General features: G+C 46.5%; 1 protein-coding gene across 4 annotated transcripts in view; it reads right to left on the bottom strand.

The window, feature by feature from the left end:
- The window catches only part of steap2 (STEAP family member 2, metalloreductase), a 116,449-nt gene that overhangs the window by 25,006 nt on the left and 70,387 nt on the right, over positions 1–21,056 (bottom strand). The window lies entirely within an intron of this gene.

The following is a 21,056-nucleotide window of genomic DNA, read 5'->3' as shown; positions in this document are numbered from 1 at the left end:
AGTGGTGCAGTTGTTAGGAGACGGCTTTTGAAGATGCATTCACTGACCTTGACCACTGGTCTGCGGTCATGAAGCTTCTTTGGGCACTGGAGCCAGGTCGTGGTGGGGGAGGGGGACGACATTGCTGGCAGTGATGGCCTCGGTGATCTAGTCCCACATCCTTCTTTCTGGAGGGCCTCCTGGCCCCTGTGGGTAGAGGACCTCTCTTCCAATGTTGACCCCCTGCACAAAGCTGGAGTGCTACATGCGAGACACTGGGTGCCCCTTTCCTGGTTAGTTGAGCAATTTGTGTTAGTGCTGAGGCACTTTTACTATTTTTTTAGGTGTGGAAGGCAATTCAACTTTAAGAGCTGAAGATTGCATTTGGGAATAACTTTTGCTGTTTATTTTTTTTCAGAAGGCAGTTGAGCTTCAAGGGCTAAAAACTGCCTCATTTTTAAATTATTTTTATTATTTTCATTTTAGAAGGCAGTTCCCCTTTAAGGGACCGATATTGACTTTTAAAAGAACAGCCTTGCTTTAAGATAATGCTACTCTTGCTTCAGGGGTACTACAGCCACGCTACATTGGGCATCCTGCTGAGAGTAGCGCCTGAAAACCAGTGTTGCACAGTAGGTTTAGCGCTGTGCTAATTTAAATTAGCAAGCAGCACCAAAATACCGGTCATGCCTGCGCTATGATTTTGGGCCGCCATTAACTTTGGCCCACAGTGGCACTGGCAGGTTTCTGGCCTACTGCAATTCCTAGGCGCATACCTCCAATTTGTGTCCAAATCATTTGGAATGTGGATGATGCTGGCAAGGCTGCTAATTATCGCCTCCGACTGCAAACTTGTCTTCTATCGCCCCTGGAGGTGATTGGAGCGCTAAATCAAACACTACACACCTCTCTTAAGGTGCTAATGCCAAGGAGTGAGGCGCTACCTCAGAGCGCTGGAGAAGCTCATGTGATGTCAGTCAGCAATGGAACACACACTGGCGCCGGCCAGTTCTTAAAGGGGAGGGTTGATCTTGCTCTCCATCCACACCCTGCTCATTGCAGCACATATACCAGAAACGCTGTCTACGGAGGTCACGGTCCATCATCAAAGACCCTACCCACCCCAGCCACAGTCTGTTCGCCCTCCTGCCATCTGGGAGACGCTACAGATGCATTCGCACCCGTACGACCAGATTTAGGAACAGCTTCTTTCCCAGGGCTGTCATCCTACTGAACTCCACAAATAAACTCTAAAGCCTGCACATCTGCCAATGCACTTTATTATGGTTATATTTATGTTAATATACTACAAGCTAAATGTATGTTGAATGTTTAAATGTTTTAATCCAAATGTACACTCTCGGGAGCCGCAAGCCTACATTTCATTGTACTGCACTTGTGCACTAACAATGACAATAAAAGTTGATTTGATTTGATTTGAATCTCAGCCTGGAGAGACCTGTACATCAAATCTGCTGGTAAGAACAATGGAGAGGCCCAGGGAAAGAACTGAGAGTGCAGCCCCCATAGTCTCTTCTAAATCGATGCAAGGAAAGTCAAATCAAAATGAACCTGCAAAGTGCTGTTCAGTACCCAAAACTCCTTCACACAGCGTTGAATCTCTCCAGAAGTCTCTCTCTCTCTGAATGCGTGGTGCAAAAATGTCGCTGACAAAAAAAGGCAAGCGGTCCCCTTTAATTAGCGCTCCCCCAGTCCCTTCATGACTGCAAAACGCTCCCCTGCACCTGTTGTTGTTAGCGGCAGGTGGTTAGGCAGGGGGCGCCACTCAATAGCTGGTTTGGGGCGCTACCGGGGCATTGCACGCTCGACTGACGTCACGATCTGCGGGCGCAGGAGATCGTGGTGGTAGTGTTTAGCGCCGCTGCAAAATGCCTGGTCAATTTCGCGAACGGCGCAAACATCGCCGCGCCCGGGTGCTAGTTCCTTTGCGCCCCATTAAATGGGAGGTGTAAAGCAACTGAATTTTTCCCCCCAACAGTTAAACTTTAAATGTTTAGCAAGTGAAGAAGAGACTCACTACCCTCTAAAGATTTTAATGAATGGCAGGTAGGTTTAAATTATGTCCTGGAAGTCTAACCGAGTACCTGTACTTTGTAAACCAAGTTTGACACTGCACTGGCTTTGTACTGGGTATGGCACCAAATTGAAGTGATGGGAGACTACGGACATAATAAAGACTCACTACGCACTTGGTTGTACATAAAGCAAGGCTTTAATCGACTTGTAACAAAACATGGAGGTCTAGTTAGTAGCCACTAACTTCCTGTTTCCAGACTGTCTTTGGCCAAGCTGGGCCCACGCCCTAGTATTTATACTCCTCGGGCGGCGCCCTCAGCTGGCTGTTCAGTAGTACTTCCTTGTAGAAGTTGCTTTGCTCCAGAATTGGGTCGGACACTGACTCCAGAATGACATTGAAAGTTTAGCGTCACTGCATAGCAGAACCCTTAAGTTGAATTCCTTACAAGCTGAAAACTGGTTCTGAAAAGCCAGTTTTTCAGCCAAACAGGAGATTGGGAACTGTTGAAACACAGAGGTACTTACTGGACACAGCAAAGGCTACTGTTCCCAACAACATCCCAGCTGTAGTGCTATAAACCTATGCTCCAGAACTAGCCGTGTCTCTAGCCAAGTTGTTCTAGTACAGCTACAACATTGGCATCTACTCGACAGGTGAAAAATTGCCCAGATATGTCCTGTCCAAAAAAAGCAGGACAAATCTAATTATCATCCAATCAGCCTATTGTCAATCATCAGCAAAGTGATGGAAGGAGTCATCAACAGCGCTATTAAGCAGCACTTACTTACCAATAACCTGCTCACCAATGTTCAGTTTTGGTTCCACCAGGACCACTCAGCTCCTGACCTTGGTCCATACATGGACAAAGGGCTGAATTCCAGATGAGGTGAGAGTGACTACCCTTGAAATCAAAGCAGCATTCAACCGCGTGTTGCACCTATCTTCAGCTGCTTCATCAATGATCTTCCCTCCATGTAAGGTCAGAAGTGAAGCTGTTCACTGATGATTGCAGTGTTCAGCTCCAGTCGCAATTCCTCAGAAAATGAAGCAGTCCATGCTCACATGCACCAAAACATGAACACCCACCCTTGGGCTGATAAGTGGCAAGTAACATTTGTGCCACACATGTGCCAGGCAATGGCCACCTTCAACAAGAGAGAATTCAACCACCTCCCCAAGACATTTAACATAGTAACATAGAGATAGGAACAGGAGTAGGCCATTCGGCCCTTCGAGCCTGCTCCGCCATTCAATGAGATCATGGCTGATCCTCGTCTGAGATCATAGCTGATCTTACCAGTTCAGTACCCCGTCCCCGCCTTTTCTCCGTAACCCTTAATCCCCTTAGCCTTCAGAAATATATCCAATTCTCTCTTGAAAATATTTATTGAATTAGCCTTCACAGCCCTCTGTGGCAGGGAATTCCACAGGCTCACCACTCTTTGAGTGAAGAAATTCTTCCTCATCTCTGTTTTAAATGATTTGCCCGCTATTTTTAGACTGTGGCCCCTGGTTCTGTGCTCCCTGGCCATTGGAAACATTCTCTCTGAATTCAGCCTGTCCAGGCCTGCCATAATTTTATATGTTTCGATGAGATCCCCTCTCAATCTTCTAAACTCCAGTGAGTACAAGCCCAAACTATTTAATCTCTCTTCGTAGGTCATTCCCGCCATTCCAGGTATCAGCCTGGTGAATCGCCGTTGCACTCTTTCCATGGCAAGAACATCCTTCCGCAGATGGGGCGACCAAAACTGTACACAATACTCCAGATGCGGTCTCACCAGCACCTTGTACAGCTGTAGTAAGGTATCCCTATTCCTATACTCGAACCCCCTTGATATGAAGGCCAACATACCATTTGCCTTCTTAATCGCCTGTTGCACCTGCATGCTCTCCTTCAGTGACTGGTGCACAAGAACACCCAGGTCCCTCTGCACTTCCCCATCTCCCAATCTATTGCCATTTAGATAATAATCTACCCTCCTGTTTTTACCCCCAAAGTGGATAACCTCGCATTTATCCACATTATAGTGCATCTGCCACGTATCCGCCCATTCCCCCAACCTGTCCAAATCGCACTGTAGCCTCCTGACATCCTCATCAGAGCCCACCCCTCCTCCTAGTTTAGTGTCGTCAGCGAATTTGGAAATATTGCATCCAATTCCCTGATCCAGATCATTTATATATATTGTGAACAGCTGGGGTCCCAGGACAGATCCTTGCGGCACCCCGCTGGTCACTGCCTGCCACTCTGAAAACGAGCCGTTTATTCCAACTCTCTGTTTTCTATCCGCCAGCCAGTTCTCTATCCACGTTAATACTTTGCCCCCAATCCCATGAGCCTTAATTTTGCATGACAATCTTTTGTGTGGAACCTTATCGAAGGCTTTCTGGAAGTCAAGGTACACCACATCCACTGGCTCTCCCCCATCTATTTTACCAGTTACTTCCTCAAAAAATTCCAGCAGATTAGTCAAACACGATTTACCCTTTGTAAATCCATGTTGACTCTGTCCGATCCTTTCCCCATTTGTCAAGTGCTCCGCTATTTTATCCTTAATAATGGACTCTAGCATTTTGCCCACAACCGATGTAAGGCTTACTGGTCTATAATTCCCTGCTTTCTCTCTACCCCCCTTTTTAAATATTGGGGTAACATTAGCTACCCTCCAATCCACGGGTACTGTTCCCGAGTCAATGGAGTTCCGGAAGATGATCCTTAGAGCATCTGCTATCTCCAGGGCCACCTCCTTAAGTACCCTAGGATGTAGTTTATCAGGCCCCGGGGATTTGTCGGCCTTCAGTCCCCTCAACTTACCCAACACCATATCCCTAGAGATACTAATTTCTGTCAGCTCCTCCCTCTCATTAGTCCCTATGTTTGCCGATATTCCTGGGAGGTTATTTGTGTCCTCCTTTGTGAATACAGAACCAAAGTATGAGTTTAATTGGTCTGCCATTTCCTTATTCTCCATTATATATTCTCCCGAATCGGACTGCAGGGGACCGACTTGGGATTTTACCAGTCTTTTCCTCCTGATATACCGATAAAAGCTTTTGCAGTCGGTCTTTATTTTTGCTGCAAGTTTACTTTCGTATTCTATTTTCCCCTTCCTGATTAATCCCTTTGTCCTCTTCTGCTGTATCCTGTACTGCCCCCAATCTTCCGGTCTGGTGCTTTTTTTTGCCAGTTGATATGCCCTTTTTTTTGATTTTATGCTGTCCCTAATTTCCCTCGTTATCCACGGTTGAGTCACCTTTTTAGGTTTATTTTTATGCCAAACCGGTATAAACATGTTCTGGAATTCTTCCATTCTATCTTTGAATGCTTGCCATTGTCTATCCACTGTCAATCCCCCCAGAAACACCACCCAATCAATCTTACCCAATTCCCGTCTCATACCCTCGTAATTCCCTTTATTTAAGTTCTGGACCTTAGTCTCTGATTCAATTTCCTCACTCTCCATCTCGACTGAGAGCTCGATCATATTATGATCGCTCTGACCCAAGGGGCCTCGTACAAGAAGATTGGTGATAAGTCCCTTCTCATTGCACAATACCCAGTCTAAAATGGCCTGATCTCGAGTCGGCTCCTCGACATATTGGTCCAGATAACCGTCCCGAAAACATTCCAGGAATTCCTCCTCCTCAGAATTTTTACTAATTTGGGTAGTCCAATCAATATGTAAATTAAAGTCACCCATGATGACAGCTGTGCTCTTATCGCACGCTTCTCTAATTTCCCTTTTTATGCCTTCCCTCACCTCCATATTACTATTTGGAGGCCTATATATCACACCCACTAACGTTTTTCTCCCCTTGCTATTTCTCATTTCTACCCATACAGATTCCGTTTCATCCGAGTTAATATCCTTCCTTTCCATTGCATTAATCCCCTCCTTTACCAGCAATGCTACCCCACCTCCCCTACCTTTTTGCCGATCCTTCCTAAATATTGTATATCCCTGGATGTTAAGTTCCCAGCCTTGCCCACCCTGCAGCCACGTTTCTGTAATCCCAATCAAATCATACTTGTTTACCTCTATTTCCACAACTAATTCATCCATCTTGTTCCTAATGCTTCTAGCATTAAGATACAAAGCCTTCAGGCTTGCTTTTTTCACACTCTCATTATGAATTAGTTTGGCCCTTTGTGTGACATTACCATCGCCGAATTCCCCCACCATCAACATCTAGCTAGTCGCCATTGACCAGAAACTCAATTGGGCCAGTCACATAAGTGCCATGGCTACTAGAGCAGGTCAGAGGCTGGGTATTTTGCGGCGAATGTCTCACCTCCTGAATCCCCAAAGCCTTTCCACCATCTACAAGGCACTAATCAGGAGTGTGATGGAATACTCTCCACTTGCCTGGATTGGTGCAGCTGCAACAATATTCAAGAAGCTCAACACCATCCATGACAAAGCATCCCGCTTGATTAAAAGCCTATCCACTGGTTTAAACATTCACTTCCTCCACCACTGGCGCAGCATGGTCGCAGTGTGTACTATCTACAGGATTCACTGCAGCAACTTGCCAAGGCTTCTTCCACAGCACCTCCACCACTTAGAACGACAAGGACAGCAGGTGCATGGGAACACCATCATCTTCAAGTTCCCCTCCAAGTCACACACCATCCCGACTTGGACATATATTGCTGTTCCTTCATCGTTGCTGAGTCAAAATCCTGGAATTCCTGCATAAAGCATTGTGGAAGTACCTTCACCACACGGACTGTAACGGTTCAAGAAGGTTCGCCACCACCTTCTCAAGGGCAACTAGGGATGGGAAATGAATGCCAGCCTTGCCAACGACGTCCACATCCCAGGAATGAATTCAAAAAAAGGAGCATTTTTACTTTCAGTGCTGCCCATCAGACCCAGAAATTAGCAGATTATTAGAAGGAACAGAGCAAGGGAAAGGATGGGGGGTTGAAAGACATATACACAAGAAGAAAAAAAAGAGCTGTAAAGTGATTTGGTAGAGAACAGGAGATGGTTAACTGACAAAAATTATAATAACATAAGATAAAAGGAGGCACGATTAGAGAACAAAAAGGACATATACGAGACCCAGAAAATGTTTGAATAGTTAAAGCAGGTTAGCTAAATTGGAGAGGGAAGTGTGAAAACCTGGAACAGGCCTCCCCTCCCAACTTATTTACGGTTTTCACAGAATAATGAACGAAGTTGTGGAATTTAATCCTCAAAACACCAGGAAAAAAATAAATTGCAGAATACCATTTAAGAAAAATGGAATTTAATTTATTTAATCACTGTAAACCAGTGGCCCTGATATTATCCCGCCAATTAAATAAATACCCTCTTGCTAATGCTTATTTAAACACAAGAAGCTCACTCCACAAAAAATGTCTACCATAGAAATTACACGACTAACAAACTCAGTGACCTTAAAGATGGAAATATCTCCATCCACTTGAACAGCTCAGGAGAAACATTTCCAAATCTCTGAAATTTCTATGATAGCCTGTTACAGCTGTAGACTGTATGCAAATTCCGTCCTTCCAAAAAAAAAGAAACTATTAACTTCTACCAGTTTTGGTCTCCTTACCTAAGAAAGGATATACTTGCCATAGAGGGAGTGCAGCAAAGGTTCACCAGACTGATTCCTGGGATGGCAGGGCTGTCGTATGAGGAGAGTTTGGGTCGACTAGGCCTGTATTCACTAGAATTTAGAAGAATGAGAGGGGATCTCATTGAAACGTATAAAATTCTGATAGGGCTAGACAGACTGGATGCAGGGAGGATGTTTCCCCTGGCTGGGGGCTCTAGACGAGGGGTCACAGTCTCAGGACACGGGGTAGGACATTTAGGACTGAGATGAGGAGAAATTTCTTCACTCAGAGGGTGGTGAATCTGTGGAATTCTCTACCACAGAAGGCTGTGGAGGCCAAGTCACTGAATATATTTAAGGAGATACAGGAAACTCTTGGTATCTGGCACCGACGGGACCGCCGTGTTGCCGGTTGATCAAAAATTCCAGATGACGGAGAGGGTTAATCTACCGACGCTATTTTTAACAAAGAAAAATTAAAAAATCAAGAAATGTGCAGTATACAGTAATTGGGTACTCACCTACAGAATGTTGTGTTAAATGGATGGTGGAAGATGCTTGATTGAGTACAGTACTGCCAGTTGAGGGTAATGCAATGCAATGACTACCGGCAGTGTGGGAGACACACAGTACCCCTGTAAAATGGCAGATCAGAAGAGACTACCGGCAGCGCGGGAGAGTCAGTCTCCTGTTACAGGGGTATTGAGGTATTCCAACTTCCGACAGCGCCAAGAAGCCGAGTAGTGGCAGTTTGGAGAACTACCCCCACGGACTAAGTCGGCCACCGCGGGAGGCTCTGACTTGGCAACATTGCCAGTTATTGAGGTGTTGTTTTCGGAGTGAGAATTTTGCTGGTTAATAGAGAATTCCGGATAATTAGGTGCCGTTTAAACGAGAGTTTCCTGTAGATAGATTTCTAGACACAAGGGGTATCAAGGGGTATGGGGAGAGAGCGGGAATATGGTATTGAGATAGAGGATCAGCCATGATCATATTGAATGGCGGAGCAGGCTCAAAGAGCCGAATGGCCTACTCCTGCTCCTATTTTTCTACTACACACGTTACTTGGTAATAAAAATAAAAGGAACAATTAATGAGTTAATTTCCTGATACCAATTTCAGTAGTGCATTTTATAACAATTTAGTTTTAAATTTCTGAATCCTTTGGGGGGGGGGGGGGGCGGTGACAGAGGTCTTGGGAAGTAGCGCAAAATGGGTGATAGCAAATCGGCATCCGGATTTACACCCTGCCCGATTTTCTTTTCTATTGTATTCAATGGTGAAGAAAAACAGGCGGGGTGTAAAACGAGCTGCCGATTTGCTATCGCCCCTTCGGCTCCACCATCCAAGACCAAAGTCACCCCTTTTGAGTCCAAATTGAGGCCTTCTGAGTAATGGGCCAATGGCTGGTAATGTAGCAGTAGGATTTCATGTTCTCTAAATGCTGCACCGTTTTGTAACATCCTGTGAATCTCTGTGCCGACAGTTCTCTCCTGCTCTATTTGAGATAACAAGTAAAATACCCTTCATTTCACCATACTAGTTTCGTAAAGATGTAGTTACAATTGTCCACATCCACTGTTGGGAAGCCCAAGAAGATATATTTCTAAATATAATCTCCAATGATAGTTTAGGCAGCTGACTTCAGAGTCTGGGTCAGTGAATTCTGAACATTCTGTAAATTGTCAGTTCTAATCAATTTCCCCCATTTTTATGCAGTAGCTATTGTGTACAAAGGAACTTTGTATTCATTCATTACTGTGGCATATTCCAGCAATGCCTGGTATATTTAATGAACAATTAGAGGGGTGTGCCTATGTAGAGCTGCACGCTGTAATTAAAAGATTTTTGATTAATTCCAAGACCAGCAAAATAAACAAGCACCGTATTGTAATAGTTGCTCATCTAAATCCGACAAAAGTAGAAGGATGTGATTTAAGATTTCGCAGGCAGAATCATTTTACTGTCATCTTGACCACAGATGACAATAGGCCAGATTTTGCTGTTCGTTAGGCTTGCACTTTCCCCACAGACTTTCTATGGGGTATGGCACTGCGAGCTGCTGTCAGTGGGACATCCAAATGGGCATCTGGGAGCTGTGTGATCAGGGCAAGCAACTGTGTATCTCCTTAACCAATCAGACTGAAGAATCGTTATTGAGCAGCGCTTGAACCAGGAAGTGTCAGTTAGAGTAATGAATTCAATGTCCAATCAGGCACAAAAAGTGAAAGAAAGATTGGATTAAGAAAGAGATAAGAGAGAGAGAAATAAAAAAATATATAATTTAAAAAAATCTCCAACAATATTTAAAAGCTGAAGGAATGAGACTCCACACTTGTAAAAGTTAATATTCAGTGCCAGGGAGGTTGTTGGGCAGTAAATAAGAATTGCCACACGTTACAAGGGTACTTAGACTGGAATGAACAAGCCCTAAATTTTTCTGGCGAGTTTAGTCCGTATCTACGACGTCAGTACAGAAACTTCACGCGTTCAATACATTTGAACGGGGAGCCAGGTGGCGAGATGTAATTTCCTCGCAGCTTATGGAGGAGCGCCGCATCTTGAACAGCAACATCCGGATTTTCACGTTGAACTGCACATCTCCACTCACTGGAAGTTGCTGTCTGGTTTGCGCATAAACAACGGGGAGCATAGTTAGCCTCACAGTTAAATACACAGCAAAATCTGGGTCAATGATTCAAAGCAGCACAGTATGTAAAATGGTGCAACATGCTGCCACTTCCATTGTTGTTGCTGAGTGGGAGCACCAAGAATGAACAGCTAATCATCCAGCTTGTTCTTAAAGTGGCCAATTTCCCATATAAGAACAGATTCATCGGGCTGGATCTTGAAGTTTCCGACCCACCCCGGGGAGCGGTAGACCGCGGGAGGTCCGGGTATCCTCGCCTGCTGTGGAGTTTGGCGCGCATGTGACGTCGTGGGCAGGTTCCCTGCCCGGAAGCCAGCCTGATTGACAGGCCCGGGATCCCCAGCCAGCCTCAGTAAAACCTGCACAGCAAATTAAAGCAGAGGCTTCAGGGCTGCATTATCACATTTAAAATGCCAACCCGCCTCTGGCAGCGGGTTGGCTGCCCGCCCCCCATCCCGCTTGAGTAAAAGTTGGAAGTGGGCGGGTTGGGGTTGGGAGTTAGATCTTTAAACCCTTCCCCCGCCTGCAACCCACCAGGTTTTTTCATGCTAAACTCCCCCCACCCCCCTGCCACATCGTCAAGGCTTCTATTTGGTCAGAGACAGGAATCTTTACAAAATAACAACAGAAAACGCTGGAAAAACTCAGCAGGCCAGGCAACATCCGTGGAGAGAGAAACAGAGTCAACGTTTCAGGTCTGGGACCCTTCATCAGTTCTGACGAAGGGTCATCGACCTGAAACGTTAACTCTGTTTCTCTCTCCACAGATGTTGCCTGGCCTGCTGAGTTTTTCCAGCGTTTTCTGTTGTTATTTTGGATTTCCAGCATCCGCAGTATTTTGCTATCGCAGGAATCTTTACAGTTGGGTGTGCTAAAAAAATCATGCAAGTTGTTGCAGTGCCATCACAGCATAGTTTTTGGAACATGTCGCAGCCGAGATGAATGAAACTAATAATAAGAAATACTATTTAGTGCATGAATGGAGATTTTCCTATCCCCACCCTCCTCTGCAGTACAATAGACCATTGCTATTGGGTGGAAGGTGAAGAGAAGCTTCATGTTATACATTTCCTACCACAGATTGGAGTGTGTATGCTAGCATGCAGCACCATAAGAGATATGAAACTATGTCCTACTTGCTGTTGCAGGTAAAGAAAATAATGGGGATGAAAATGCTTGCACGCCGGGGGCCACTGTGCATCAGGTTCTGTGCACGCATTGCAGCCTAGGAGCTGACCTAACCCCATACTATTGTTGACTCATTCGTATATTTTAATGAGCCCCCAGCACATAGGCACATGATTCAGAGAGTGTGTGCAGAGGGCATGGAGGCAAGATTTCCTGTGCCAGCCTTTTGCTGCTGGCTACCCTGAAAGGTATGCTTCTTTTTGGCTGAAAGATGCTCGAGGGAAAAATGGTCTTATTCAGCAATCCGGCTTTGGAGCTCCGGCAGTGAAGGGTGGCCCTATTTGGATGAAACGGCCAGCCTGCGATAGAGTATTGCCAGAACAGTGTGGCTGGAAGTAATGCAATCACGTAAATGGAGTCTCACGTCTGGCCTAAACCTGGGCGCAGGTAAGGAAGAAATATTTTGGTCAATGCAATGTTGCCACGGTAACTGTGTAAATGTGGCAGCATGTTAATAAGTTGTTGTGTTGAGGTTTCACTGTAAACTTGGTACATCATCACAAGGGGAGAATGCAGTGAACTATGTCAAATGCTCATCTCTGTAAATGCACAGGCACACTCGTGTTTTGCACTGCACTGTGCATTGCCATATGAAAATGTTGGTTTTATCAACCATTAATTGCAGCAGTTAACAAGCACTAAGTACTACTGTAGCACAAGCTTCCTTAATGCTACCTAAACATAGCTAGTGTCCTTGGTACTTGGATGCCACTCATTATGGTTAATAGATACTTTTAAAATTATGAAGGGCTTTGATAGGGTAACTATGGAGATGAACTAACTAATGGCGACTAAAAGGAGACGAGAGGTTACAAAAATTTCTTTATGCAAAGAATTATTAGAGGATTGAATGTTTTATCTCAGGGAGTAGATGAAGCAGACACTAAGGGGGAGAAATTCGGCATGTTAGCGTCTCCCGTTAGCGCCTGGTGGGGCGCGGCAAATCCAACGCCGCACACGAATTCACCTGGGATTTAGCGCTGCCGATAACATCTAGCGCCTACGCCTTTAGCAGCTGACAGATCGTGACGTCAACACGTGTGGAACGCCCCGTTAACGACCCAGATGCAAAATTGACTATCGCCCCCTGCCTTAGCACCTGGCGTGGACAACAGCAGGAAGAGGAGGCGTGATGCAGTTGGATGACAGCTGTAGGAGTGATATTTAAAGGCATAAACATCTGGTTTGATTTTAGTCGCCGCTCAATGCTGCCTTCTCAGTTTCACATAGGGAAACAGCCATTTTCACTGAGGTAAACGCTTATTACTTTCAGGAGTGTTCTGGCTGCTAAAAATGTCACTTTCATTGTGCTGAGATTTCGAACTCCTACACTTGTATATATCAATGGGGGCTGTACTGACACTCGAACTCGCCCTCCAGCATCAACGTCGGAGGCAGCGGAGGCAGAGACAGAGATTGGAAAATGTGGCCAGAGGGAGGAGGGCCAACAGGGCTGTCAACAGGAGGCCTTACGCTCCCAGGGTATTCCGGGAGCAGTTCCCCTACATAAATTTAACTGAGGAGCAGTGTCTTAGAAGGCTCCACTTCAACAAGAGGTGGTCACAGAGCTCTGCCACCTCCTGCAGCCAGACGTCGAGCCTCAGATCAGGACCACCACGGCTCTCTCAGTGGTAGTCAAGGTCACCGTTGCCCTCAATTTCTATGCCAGCGGATCCTTCCAGTCTGCAGCAGGAGACATAGCTAACATTTCGCAGTTTGCCTCCATTGCTGCATCTGTGAGGTCACAGAGGTTCTCTACAGAAGGAGAAGGGACTACATTTCCTTCCCAATGACCAGAGAGAAGCAGGACGAGCGTGCATGTGGCTTTGCAAAGGATACCACTCACTTAATGTGCAGCTGGTGTGCGACCACAGACAGCGAATCCTCACCGTCAATGCCCGCTATCCTGGCAGCAGCCACAATGCCTTCATTATGCGCCAGCACTCTTCCAGCCACCACATCAAGCTCACGGCTGGCTGCTCAGAGACAAGGGCTTTCCACTCTCCACCTAGTTTATGACTCCCCTCCACAACCCCAACACTGCTGCTCAGCACTCATACAATGAGAGCTATGCCACCACCAGGAACATCATCGAGCAGACCATCGGGGTGCTCAAGCAACGGTTCTGCTGCCTTGACCGCTCAGGAGGAGCCCTCCAGTACTCGGCTGAGCAGGTGTCCCTTTTCCTCGTGGTGTGCTGTATGCTGCACAACTTGGCCATCATCAGGGCCCAGCCATTGCCACCAGGCATAGTGGCAGCACCTCAGGAGGAGGAAGAGGGAGAGGAGGAGGACGAGGAGGAGGAGGAACAGCAGCGAGGGAGGAGGCAGCCACTCAATTGGCCTTCTGGAAGGGCGGTCCGTGAACGCCTCATCAGGTTGCTGACCACATCCCCATCATTCCATCCATTTCGCTTGCCATATCACAGCGCAAAGCTGAAATGAGAGACATCACAAAATCAGCAACATTCCATTAAGAAATTTATCAACATTTAATAAATACATATATACAACAACAGTATTAACTAATCACCCTTGTGCAAACCCTTACTTCTCCTCTTTACAGTGCCTTTTCCTAATCTACTGCTCCTACAGAGTCTGTCCCCAGTGGCTGCAGCAGGGCTGGTGGAAGGCTGCCGAGTGTCGGTGCCAGAGACCACAGATGGCCTTGCAGGACGCCCTCGACCAGCTCTGAGCCTGGAAGGCCCAGCTATAGACTGCACTGCCTCAGGCTGGGTGGCGGCAGTCTGGCCTGGCTAGATGACAGGCAGTGACAAGGGCAATGGCGGAGTGGCAGTGGTGGGAGCACGAATGCTGTCATCCTGAGCGAGGACAGCAAGTTCCTGCTCGATTGACACATTGCCACTCCCCCGGGGCAGCACCTCACTATCACTACCAATCTGCTGGAGCACAGATTGCTGGCCTGCTGCGACACTGAGATCCCCGGTGGACTGTGGTGGACCCAGCGATGATGGCAGCAGTCAGAGCTTGCGTGGCATCAAGCTGAGACTGCATGAGAGCAGCCTGAGATTCGATGGCAGCAACCACTGACTGCATTACAACACTACGATGTTGAGTGGCTTCTGCCTGTGCTGCAATGGAAGCTGCCACATCGCCCATGATACGCAACATGAGGTCTGGGTCCCCACGATCTCTCTGGGAGTCCACCATCCTTTTCAGACTGCAAATGTTGGGCTCCATAGTGTGCGCAGAGCTCTGTGCAATGTTGGAGGCGGACTCCTCCACGTTGCTCACCATTGCCGACAGGCTCTTGGGAACCCTTGCCATTGCACCTATCATCTCCGTGTGCATGCCCATCACCCTTCTTGTGAATGCCTCCCCATCGAGGACCTCATCCGAGTCCTGTGCAGCAGAACTCGCGTGCGAACTCGCCCTCCGGGGAGCTGGCTCCCGAGCTACCCTTTCCCCCTGGCATTGCTGCAGCCCGCTCGTCCCTGGTGCATCACCCAGTGCAGACCCCTCTACTAAACTTGCCTCTAAAGATTGCGTAGTGCCAGTATCTGAGGTGGTGCCTGCGGATGAGACATGCAGTGACGCGGTGCTTTGCTCCTCCTCCTCTTCTCCCGCCTCGCTCTCACTGGGAGGCTCAGAGACAGGCTGGTCGTCTGGTTGCTGATTCTCTGAAAGCATAAAGGCACAAGAGTCGCGTAAAGGCGAGGGCAGGGGGCAGGAAGGGAGCAAGGAATGCAGACAGTATAAGGAGCTGGAAAGTGGGAAAGGCTTGTGGTGTGAGGGGGAAGTGGGATGAGAGAAGGAGAGGGGATGAACATACCGTTGTTGCCCCCAAGGGGGTCAACGTCGCCAGTGGCCACGGCGCCCACCACCTGGCATTCAATGTCTCTCAACACTCGCTCCTCCAGATCTGTAAGCTGTTGGATGTCCCTGTCACCCCCGCCTGTTCGTTGCTGCTCCCTCCTATTGTGGGCCAGCTTGGCCTGCAAGAGGAAGGAAAGTGTGTGAGTGAGTGTGCAGCTAGGTGTTTGGGAGATGTGCTTGCCATAGTTGAATAGCTGTGATTGTAGGCAAGGTGTGAGATGTGGATGTGAGTTTTAGTAGGTTGAGATGTTTGCTGGGTGAGTGATGGGGGTGTGGTGGTTTGTGCAGTGTGTACAGACTGAGGTTCAGATGCTGGTATGTAGGACTTGTTGAAGCATGTACTCACCCCGAGTGAAGTCATTGAATTTTTTACGGCACTGTGTGAGGGTCCAGAGGACCACACTGCTGGCCAAGACGTCCTGGGCCACTTCACACCACACTGCCCTGAAGACGTGCGGCAATGGCCTCCTGCCAGTGGCCGAGAACAGCACTGCCCTCCTTCTTTCGACTGCCGCGACCAATGCCTGGGTGCTGAAACGGCGAGCTCTCTCCCTGGGAGTGGGATCAGCCATGAGGATAAGAGGTGTAGCTGTTAAGTTGCTTGGAGGTCATCTTCAGAGCCAGCAATGTTGAGAGTGAAGTTGTGCTGAATCTTCAACCTCCCCTTCAAGAACTAGAAGGAGCCAGTGTGAATGATGAGTCCCGATTGGACTGCACCTGAAAATTGTTATAGCTCTGCGGGTATTGCCCCGCTGTGTGTGTGTAGCACCCTAAGTGAAGTGATTAGCGCTTGATTTAGCACTCCAGTTCTCTCTTGGAGTGTTAACAATCAATTTAGCGGGAGGTCAGTGGAGGCGCTAATCCTCCAACTTTTTTTAATTTAGCACCTCAACCGGGGCGATACTGAATTTCTTTGCTTTTCATTCTTTTTTTCTCCACTCATTCATTCTCACACACAGCAGACAGTGCAACATTTCGGTGTAATATGCTGATGTCTTGCTATGTTTCGTGAGGTGCCTTACTGTCAAGTTTGTTGTTCTGCTCCTCCAAGTCCAATAAATCGCCTCAACCTAGCACCTCACAGCATTCTGCTTCAGCCACATCTACAATGGCAAGCATCATCGTAAATATGTCCGTTCTGTGGTGAAGTTGGTTTGCTAGTGAGGTGCAAGAGGAGCATTTGATGAATAAAGCAGATTGCAGTTGTGCATTGGTGGTATAAAGCACTTAAAGGTTTGGTTGATGAGACCCTGGCTGATGACTGTGGCAGACTCTGCACTTTAAAGAGCTGCCAATTCCTCTGCTTCCTGGTTGGTCTCATTTTCTTTTACTCCAGGTTGCCTTTCTTCCCCTGACTATTCAATTGTTAGGCTGTGTGCAGTTGTACAGAACAAAGTAGGCAACAATAATTTTGGAAGCATTGGCCAAGCTATACTATGTAGTTACAGCTGCAGCGTCCTTTCAGGATGCCAAAGGTGTGTTCCTGGCGGATGCGTGGGTCTTGTTGTACTTCTCAGCTCCCAGGTGACAGAGTGGTGTTATGAACCACAGCTTCGGAGCATTTCCTTGATCCCCTAACCACCATCCCTGGAGTCTTCTTGGCCTTTCAAATAACACTGTTTACTGCCACAGGATGAAGGAATAATGGGAACTGCCAGTGAATTGTGCACTGATGTGCATGATTCTTTTCCTATGGTAGCAGACCACCTGCACATTTATGGAACTGCAGCCCTTTACTGTTCATGAACAAAGTTGCCCAGGGAAAGTGGGATGTTTGGCTATGTGTCTACAGTCACTGATGTCCTACATTTACAGAAATTCTGCCACAAGGCAGAATTGAAGGGCATTTGCTTGTTGCTATTTTCTTTCCACAGGAAAACAGCTGAAATAATTGGTTTGGACATATGCGAAATGTAGGTGGGAAGATGTGACGGAGATCTCCGACAGTTGCCTGAAAGGACACTTCTGCATAAAAGTGTAATGCAGCTGTAACCTTGATAGCCACTGACAGAACTGTCCATGTCAGAACTGGCTTCCATGCCTGGCTGCAGGAGTGTGACAAACTATGTTATGGTGTCCTTCAGGAATTGCAGTCTGCAGAGGCAGGTATCTTCAGATAGGGAAAGCATGAGAACCTGCACCTATACACACAAGTTGTAGCACAAGGATGTGTTTGAATGGAGTATTTGCACCTATCTGTCATGCAAAGGAGTTCACGAAACACTTCAGATATACAGTCATGGACAAAAGATGTAGTACAGCTTTAAGTAGCTGTCAGAAGGATTTCAAAAAGTTTCCCTAACTTCCTTTGTCCAACAAGAGCAAGACCAAAGCAGTGCACAGTAAGTTGCTAAGAAATCCAGCAATGTACCTTTAAGAACAAGGGTACAACAGAAGAGAACAGGCCTCCCTAAATTCAATTTGCCCTTTGCGAACAAAGCACTTCTCAATCGTAGTCATGTGCTGTGTACATCAGGCTCCAGGCGTCTGGCCTGATAATACCAGACTCCAGTGCCTAATATGCTGCATCAGTCCCAGTGCGGAGAACACAGCCCCATTTTATTGTTCCAGCAACATTTTTAAAAGCAAACTCTTCGGTTTAGGGGAAAACTCAGCCATCATATAATGCCTAGATCAAATAGCTTGTTTATAAAAAAGAAAGAAACATTATTAGCAAGTTCATCTTTTCCTTCCCCTGCTTATATTAAAGGGCCATGATCTTTTGCTTAGGAAATGTATTGCGGTGATGTGAGGCATGGATCTTTATCTTTCACCAAATCAAAAAGGTGTGACAAACACTTTAATTGGTTTCAATTAAAAATGTGCATGATAAGGGACCAGTAATGCCTTCTCTGCAGGCTTGCATTTAAAGTGCATATTCGGATACAGTACGTGAACTATCCTCCCAGAAGATCAATAGTTCTATTTCTGAATGGCAAGTAAACTATTTTTTAAGCTTTCACAAGATAATTATGGATGAGGAAAGCCATTTGGCTCACCTTAGTTCATCCATCCAGAAATCCTAACACCCATTCTTGAATGATTCCAAGGGTTTTGCTTCCACGACTTTATCTTTACATTGATCATTCTTCGTGTGAAGAATTTCCTGATTTCAGTCCTAAAGTTACCTTTTAGAAGTTTGAACCTGTGTCCCTTAATTCTACTCCTGCAATTTAATTTAAAATAATGTTCCAAGTTAACTTTTTCTTTATCTCTAACAATCTTATAAACCCCTATAAGAACACCTCTCAGATGCTTCTTTTCTATGCTGAAAAGCCCAAGTTTCTTCAGTCTTTCCTTGTAACTCAGTTCCCTGACATTGGGGATCAATCAGCCTCCTGCTCTGCACTGAAGATTTATTTGCTTTAAGCCCATTTAGCCTGTTGAGGACTTCAGTTCCATTTATAATGAAGTTATTGATTTTACTTAGGATATCTGTGTTGGGAAAGGGCATGTTGCTCATATTTTCTCTTGTGAATACTCGGAGTAAATATTCATTCGGAATATTTATTATTTTGTGCTCATCCTCAGTTTCAAGCCAGTTTGTGTTGCTTACGGTTTTCACCTCTTCTTTACATAGAATCTACGGCACAAAAACAGACCATTCAGCCCAACTAGTCTGTGTCGGTGTTTATACTCCACATGGGATTCCTCCCACTCCAATTACCTCTCCCCACCCGGTCATGTATCCCTCGTCTACGCATCAAGCCTCCCCTTAAATGCAACAATGCTATTAGCTTCAACCACTCCACGTGGCAGCGAGTCTTTCCGACGACCCTCTTGTTGTGGTACTGAAAGAATTTTCTAGCCTCAGCTGCTTTGTCTTTTTTCACATCTCTCTAATCATTCTTTTAATATGTCTGCATTTTCTTATAATAGTCCCAGTGCGCCCCTTCTTCCTACAGAATTTGTACAGACCATTTTTCCTCTTATCTCCCTTTAACTTTTTTCGTTAATTCATTTAGTGTCATGTTTGCTTAGTTGAGCTTATTTTGGGAGTGTGTTGATGTTCAGCATTATGGGGGAAAAATTTGGTTGCTTTGCGCCTCCGGTTAGCGCCCTAACCCTAAGAGGACGCTAATAGGGCGCTAAGCAACTAGCGCCCGGGGGCGGCAATGTTTGCACTGTTCGCGAAATTGACCAGACATTTTGCAGAGGTGCTAAACACTACCGCCACAATCTCCTGCACCCGCAGATCGTGACATCAGTCGAGCGTGCAACGCCCTGGATATTGAGTGGCGCCCCCTGCCTTACCGCCTGCAACGACAGGTTGAGGGGAACGTTTGCAATCAGGAAGGGACTGGGGGATTGCTATTTAAAGGCGGCCGCTTCCTGACTTTTTTTGGTCGGCGACATTTTTGCACCACGCATTCTGAGAGAGAGAGAGAGAGAGACTTCTGGAGAGATTCAACGCTGTGTGAAGGAGTTTTGGGCACTGAGCAGCACTTTGCAAGTTCATTTTGATTTGACCTTCCTTGCATCGATTTAGAAGAGACTATGGAGGCTGCACGCTGAGCTTTTTCCCTGGGCCTCTCCATTGTTCTTTCCAGCAGAATTGATGTACAGGTCTCTCCAGGCCGAGATTCAAGGTTGCAATGAGCAAGGTGTGGATGGAGAGCAAGGTTGACCCTCCCCTTTAAGAATTGGCCAGCGCCAGTGTTTCATTGCTAACTGACATCACGAGCTTCGCCAGCGCTCTGAGGTAGTGCCTCACTCCTCAGCGTTAGCGCCTTGAGAGGTGTGAAATGCCTGATTTAGCGCTCCAATCACCTCCAGGGACGATAAGGTCAAGTTTGCAGTCGGAGGTGATAATTAGCGCCAGGTGCTAAACTTTGCGCCTGGCCGATAATTGCGCCCCAAACGGGGCGATACCGAATTTCTCCCCCTATATCTTTAAAGGTGTTTCACTTGTCTTATATGGAAGTGTTGTCGATCAACCAGCCTGAATTTTCTTTTACGTTAGTTGTTCCCTCGTTTCATTGAATTTAGCCCCTTTAAAGTTATGTACATAGATCTTGGTCCTAGGTATTTCTGACTCCCAGTTCATGTTAAACTTTATCACTTGAGGTCACTGTCCCCCAGAGGTGCTACTACATTCCATATCACATGTTCCGGGTCATTTATGAATACCAAATCACCAAATCAAGATAAGCATTGCTTCTCTCATGGCTTCTTTGACACACTGGCTCAAGAAGCATTCATGCATTACATCTATCAACTCTCTTGAAGTCTGATGTTAGCCTGGCCATATAATTTATCTTAGATGATTCATTTTCTGGATCTAATACTATTCACTAACCCTCAAATATCTCCTCCCTTCTGACTGCCCTTGTAAGTTCCTGTACCATACTTTCTTGGGTCACTTTTGCTATTGATCCGACCAAGGGTTCGCAGGCTCAGGGGGAAGACTATTAATTAACATGGCAATGGCAGGCAACTCTGCCACAAGGGCCGCATCTAAGGCACTCTCCCTGTTTGAGGCCGGAAAGTCTGGTCCGGGAAAGTGGTGTGGGTTTCTCTCCCACAGTGGAAAAAAAAAGGACAAGTGCCCCCTTGGTCACTTCGTAAGGTGACCACAATTAAAATAAAATTTACCTTCAGGGTAGCCGTGGGTTGGGCCCATTTCCACCTCTACCAACCCTATAACTGGGTCCTTGGGGGCCAGGAAAACAGGACCCCTCAATGTAGGGAGTCCCTGACCCTGCCCCCTTATACCATTGGCTTTGTAAGGGACAGGCAGGAATTCCCTTCCAAGGCCAAGATCTGATGTAACTGATTCCAAGCCCAAATT

Source organism: Somniosus microcephalus, chromosome 5 (assembly GCF_052327205.1).
Source record: "Somniosus microcephalus isolate GS21.2 chromosome 5, FLI_Smic_1.0, whole genome shotgun sequence".
Lineage (NCBI taxonomy): Eukaryota > Metazoa > Chordata > Chondrichthyes > Squaliformes > Somniosidae > Somniosus > Somniosus microcephalus.
Note: the sequence above shows the minus strand (reverse complement) of the source record. Positions and strands in the feature narration are given on the sequence as shown.